Below are 6,029 nucleotides of genomic sequence, written 5' to 3'. Positions count from 1 at the left end.
ATAAGCTATAAATAGCCCATTAGATGGGACCATATGACATCCTATAGTCCAATGGCACCCTTAGATAGTCCATTATCGACAATATACTCAACTGCTATCAACCAAAGAATATGTGAAGATTCGAAAATCAATCTCAAATCTATGCCATCACTACTTCTCAAAAGTTTCAAAAAAAGGTCGAAAAATGTATCTTTTCATATGTATCAATGCAGACGTTGACACTACATCTAAATAATAAATAAATCTAAATCTAAATCGGTGAATTTGAAGCTAGCATTTGCTCTGAAACAGAGAGTCTTTGTAATGGATATATTCAGCTGTGGATGGTGCTCCCACATCCGTGGTTCTTATCGTAGAATTTGTTCAAATTCCAGTTGTGCGTTATTGGCTTGGGACAACGCGTGACCCAATAGAGCTCTGTCCCAACGCGCGTCTTCCAAAACGGGCGGTGACTGTGATGTTGAAACCGTACGTTTCCTAGTGGTAAAACTACTCAGCTCTCACATAATTTCCTGGTGCCGCTCGCGATTCCTCATTATCGTAAACGAATACCCCATTCTGACGCAGCCTCCCTGACGTCAGCTACTCAGCAGTGTTTTGTTCTGATCAAAGCAACGTTAAAGGACACGACGTTGTCAATATCAAACGATTTTTAGAATTGTCATGATGCGTACGTTCCACCACTTTATCCAACATTGCGAATTTTGGCGCACTGGCGAAATAGAACTAAATGGCCTTGAATTATCGAAAAATACGACGAGAATTGTTTCAATAACAATGGATATATTTTCAACGTTTACTAGTACTAGCATATACCCATGGAGCGGGCAAAGTTGAAATGTAATATACATTAGTTAAATGGGCACGATGATTGAGCTACATTACATTTCTAACGTTACTGAAGTTTTATTAAAGGTTTAACACGAAATTAACTGCATTTAGGGACTTATTGCTGCTATCTACATGCAACGCCCAATAGATTGATTGGAGTACGCTATTTTGCACAATGCATTGAGACCAGTGACAGCAGGTCCTGTTCCAAATAAGGCCCTCACATATTAGGAATATCACCTACCCACTCCCGTACCCAATGCCACTGTCGGACCAAAGCCAGGCGCATGGAGAGATGCAGAACGCAATTCAAACTGACAACATCAGTCAGTAAAGAATAAATCAAAGAGCAAGCGCTGGCCACTGTACATATTTTGTCCATCCTGGCATAACTGTTTATTGATACCCTGACTGCATGTTCCGGTAGGCGACTCTGCAGAATTTGCCTTATCACTCAGGTCAGTGTTTCTCAAATAGAACTAAAATAGAACAGGCTAATCATTAATCTCCCTGCTAATACCCTGCACCATGGACCAGGTTGTATAGCACTACATACGTGCTGGAAGCTAATACTGATGTGGCAGGGAGAATATGCGTGAAGTTTGTGTATGCTTTTGAGAATGAGCGGAGCTCTCCAGTCGACGTGCTCTCTGAAAAGTTGTTATTTATTCTAAAACCACGAAGATATTCGACGTATGACACCCTCAGTGACACTCTTACGTATGATCCAGACCTACGAAGCTAAAGGTTGCAAGAATTCGACGCATTTCCAAGGCCCAATTTTGAAACAAAAATTACCTCCTAAATAGCGGCCACAACGCGCATTATAGTATAGATTTAACCAAAAAATATTTTGCAAAATTTTCCTGAATGTTAATGAACAAAGGCAATATGTTCAATGAATATTTTATATCTATCAGAATCAGAAAAAAAGTCGGATGAAAATAAGTTTAAAACGAGGATACACAACGAATATGACACGTCGCACCTTGATTCATATAAGATTGGTATTCGACCCACCGGCCCAAAACTTTAAATCATTGCATTGTCCTAAAATTATCACTGTTTGGCATGATTTTTCTCTCAAAAATGATAAGAATTCACGCAAGTATCGACTGTCAACATGCTGACCGAAAAATGTTATGCCGGTACGAATTTGCCATTAAAATAATTACTAACGTTGAACCCAAAAGCAATCGATCGTCAATATCATCAAAACCAACCATATTGTACTACAGCGTAATGCATGACAACGAGGAAAAAAGCATCATTGGTGTGTACACGGCTAGCATTGACGGCTGTGAAGAGTAATATTATTTCATTATCATGATACTTTAGGCAATATTGATGATGCAATCATATCAGTTGCATGACACAATGAAAGGGAATTAAACTTGGGTAACAATCATCAAATGGCAGTGCATTCTCCGCAAACAATAGTGGTATATCTACGATTGGTATTAGTGGCTTATAACGTACATATCCCACGATCCAAATCAGACTGCCCCACCTTTCAGCTAGGGGTGGAACTAAACAGACATTGCGCTACAGTGGGATAATGATGAACTATAGCAACAAAGTATCTTTTAAGTTATGCGTGACGTCAGAGTGACGTCATTTTGTAAACAAAGGTATCCATCTATTCGCAAAACCAGCCCGTATGAATGTTTTAGATTTGCATTAGGTTTGTAGTAATCATATAGTTTCATGACTCTTCAATTATTCTGATTAATCTTCACGCAAGTTTTCGACAGTTTTAAAGTTGTCAATATTTGCGGCAACCCATTTTACTGGAGAACTAGATCAGCTCATCCTCGTTTCTCGTGCTACTTTTTTAGCCACTGCCTCTGCCGCTACTAAAACAGCAGCACAGGCACGTGAAACTTAGAGACCCCCCCCCCCCCCACCCCGTTCGGTTGCCCCCTTGACTGACAAACAAACCCCGACTACACCGACAGCAAATCTAAAAACGATATCATTTTACATTTGGGGGGATGGAGGTAGTTAGTCGAGGGGGCCTGAGCTGAATTGAAGGGGTAGCGGGCAATTGAGCTATTATATAATTTCTCGCGCCTGTGCGCAGTAGTTTCGAGATCTCGCGGGATACAAAACGTGCGACATTCGATTTATCGGATGGTGTTCATGGTGTTGTAGTATTTCAGTTTTGCTCAATTCCATTGCTATTTACGGTTTGAAGTACCGGTAGGCTATGAAACGTAGACCATGTCATAGTTAGGACCGCATCAAATATCCTGACCATGGAATTTGGTGGTAAGTATAGCCAGATGGTCGCCAAGGTGTTGTTTTTTTGTCACCTAATTGTCCTAAATCGATCTGAGAAAAAAGCATGGCCGTCGCCCAGCCCCGGCCCAGGCCCAGCAGGGCACGTGCCTAGCTAGACCTACCACCTGTATTGATAAATGAGATGCATCCCCATGCTGCTGCCGTAAATGTATGTTAATGCTCGATGCGTGGACATCTTCATCATTATTTGTCATCATTGACATACACATTGATGTAATGGTAGGCCTAGTCCCCCCCCCACCATGCCCACCCCCTAGGCCTAGCCTACCCTGTGTGGCTACGCTTGCCGGGCGGGCAGGCCGCCCCCCCCCCCGGCCCTAACCATAAATTCAAAATTTCACATTCATTGACTTAGACCGGCGTGCCTGCCCTTCTGCCAAAAGAGGTAATTCATGAATTGTGGCCTCAAATATTGTGGCGTTTCAATATTTCCCAGGCCGATTACCCTGTCATCGCATTAATTATTTCCATGTGATGTCTTGTCACAAGTCACCTCATGCACAGTGATTGACCAATTCGAAAATAACATAGAACATGTATCACGTGAACGTTCAGGGGCGTAGCCTGATATCGCAGTGGGGGGGGGGGGGGGGGGGGGGTTCTTCGCCTATTTCTTGAGCAACGAAGGCGCTAAGCCCGTGAACATGAGACCAAAATCTGGCAGGTCAGCACTCCCAGTTACGAAGGACTGTATAAGGTCACTCAGGCCTCTCAATTACATGATTCCTACACCGTACAGGATGTCCCCAAATTAGGTCTTTAAAAAAAAAAATGATCCCCTGAAGCGTTTTTTGACCCCTAACATAACCAAATCTCATCCAAATGGCCTCATTTTAAAGTTTTCCCCTAAAATTATGATTTTTCAGGTGTATGTGGTGATATCAGTCACTAACTTTGATTTATGACATCGCTGTTCAGGCAAATTGGCGTGATGAAATGTCCCCAAATTAAGCCAAAAAGCAAAAAAACATGTCCCCCAAAATAGGCTAAAAAAATACAGGTGTAGAGGTCTCCACGTAATTGAAAGGCCTGTCACTCTATCGTACAATGGCCAATTTGGATAGAATCATGGTGTTACAAAACTCAGTAGAAAAGTATTTCGTGTTTGTTAAAATCATAAATCGAGTGTAGCCTGCATGGAGGCTGTATTTTGTCTAGGCTAAGTCATAGTTTTGACTATTAGTATTTGTCACTTTATGTGTTTGTTTTTCAGCATCATCCAATGGTAATGGTGACAATCCTTCTGGTGAGAATGCAGGGCATTATGCACAAATCAAAGAGTTGGCTGCCTCCTATCGCAGGGAAAAGAGGAAAACCTATCCTAAAAAGAACTTAAAGCCATATGTGAAGGCTCCATCCAGGGACATCAATGGTGCTATAGATGGTCCATCAGTTCCCAGAAGAGAAAGAAAAGGGAAGAAAACCTCAACGACAGGTATATTGTTTTTGGTTGACAAATGCCTTCACCTCGTCTGAGCCATCAATATTCAATTAGGCTTTATACATGGAAAAATATTGCTGCTAGACTAGTCTTACATTAGTGCAATTAACTGATAATTACATGTTCTGGACAAATGGTTTATGCCTACAAATCCAACCCTATCACTGCTATACCTCGTTAAAATTTCTCACCAATCTTTAAAATCAAACCAGAAGAATTAGTCTTTTCCACCCTTTTTATGTAAGAAATTCCATGGAAGAAATTGCATCTTTTCTGGCGTAATCTGCATTTGGCCTTAATTTCAAAATTGCTTGTTTTTCCAGAGAAACTAAAGGACTTTCCTGAGGAATTGCTACCAAGTAATCATGAAGTAGAAATCGATGCACCTTTCGATTTTCAAGTGTTCCAGCAAGGTTTGTGATTTGTCTTTTAAGGTCTTTTTATTCATCAGCTAGTTGGCTCTATTCCAAGACACAAATCAAGTTGTGTATTTTATAAGGAGTAAGTTTCCGATTTGACCAACCATACTTTTTACGGCTGCAGAGGTCAAACGACGTTAACTGATTCATCTAAATTTTGAATTTTGTGTTGATCACAAGTCAGGTTATAGTTTGCAAATGATTTATTCTTTTTCAAAGGTTAATTGGGCAACACTGGCTGCTGATTAAGGCAAATAATGGTATTTTCGAATCAACACTTAGGAACTTTTTTTTTCTTTCCTGGTAGTATTTATCAATGCACTTTTAATTTACAGTGAGAGCTGAACTTATGGAGCTTCTGAATTGGATTCGATCTTCCAATAGTACTGAAGTGCCAGGCACTGAATCAGAATGGAAGAAAAGGCATTTTGTTGCGCATGCTGACCGGAAGCAAAGACAAGAGGAGAGTTGGGAGGAGGTGCGGGAGCCAGTATTGAGGTCAATACTTAGGAAAATGGGAAAACATAGTTCATCATGTGCAGTTTGTGTCTCATGTGCGTCGTCAGCTGTTATCAGGTATGATATATTTATAGGAGATAAATTTGTTTTCAAAGTGTACATGTAACAGGCACTAAAAATAACTGAAGGAACACAGCTCTTTAATCAAAACACAACTTGTTCTCTAGAATGTGATTCAGAGTCTGGAGCTGAAGATAGAAGCTGCAAGAACACCACTATGGGCGGTTATTTCCGCATTAAATGATGTCCTAAAACGCGTCTTTATAACTGGCGACTCGTGTGTGTGTGTAGAGCAACCCGTGCGTACAGAGCAAAACGCGCGTATCTAACTCGCGACCCCTACAAAGAACATAACGCGAATGTATAACTACTGTCGCATAAACGTGCCTTTGGATAACTAGTGTCGGATAACTAGTGTCGGATAAGTGCTGTCGGATAACTGCTGTCGCATATAAGGTTCCTCAGCCTCCCGCATCGCGGCGCTTGTTATTATTACTTTACTTACCCTTAAAAAA

The 6,029-nt window shown here is 41.0% G+C and overlaps 1 long non-coding RNA gene across 1 annotated transcript; it reads left to right on the top strand.

Annotated features, from left to right (window-relative positions):
• Positions 1-4,412: 4,412 nt before the first annotated feature.
• LOC135487489 (uncharacterized) lies at positions 4,413-5,358 on the top strand. The gene is made up of 3 exons (XR_010446862.1): positions 4,413-4,570; positions 4,900-4,989; positions 5,331-5,358. It is a non-coding gene; the product is annotated as an uncharacterized LOC135487489 (long non-coding RNA).
• The last annotated feature ends 671 nt before the right edge of the window (positions 5,359-6,029 follow it).

Source organism: Lineus longissimus, chromosome 5 (genome assembly GCF_910592395.1).
Source record: "Lineus longissimus chromosome 5, tnLinLong1.2, whole genome shotgun sequence".
Classification (NCBI taxonomy): Eukaryota; Metazoa; Nemertea; class Pilidiophora; order Heteronemertea; family Lineidae; genus Lineus; species Lineus longissimus.
This window is presented reverse-complemented; position numbering and strand designations above follow the sequence as displayed.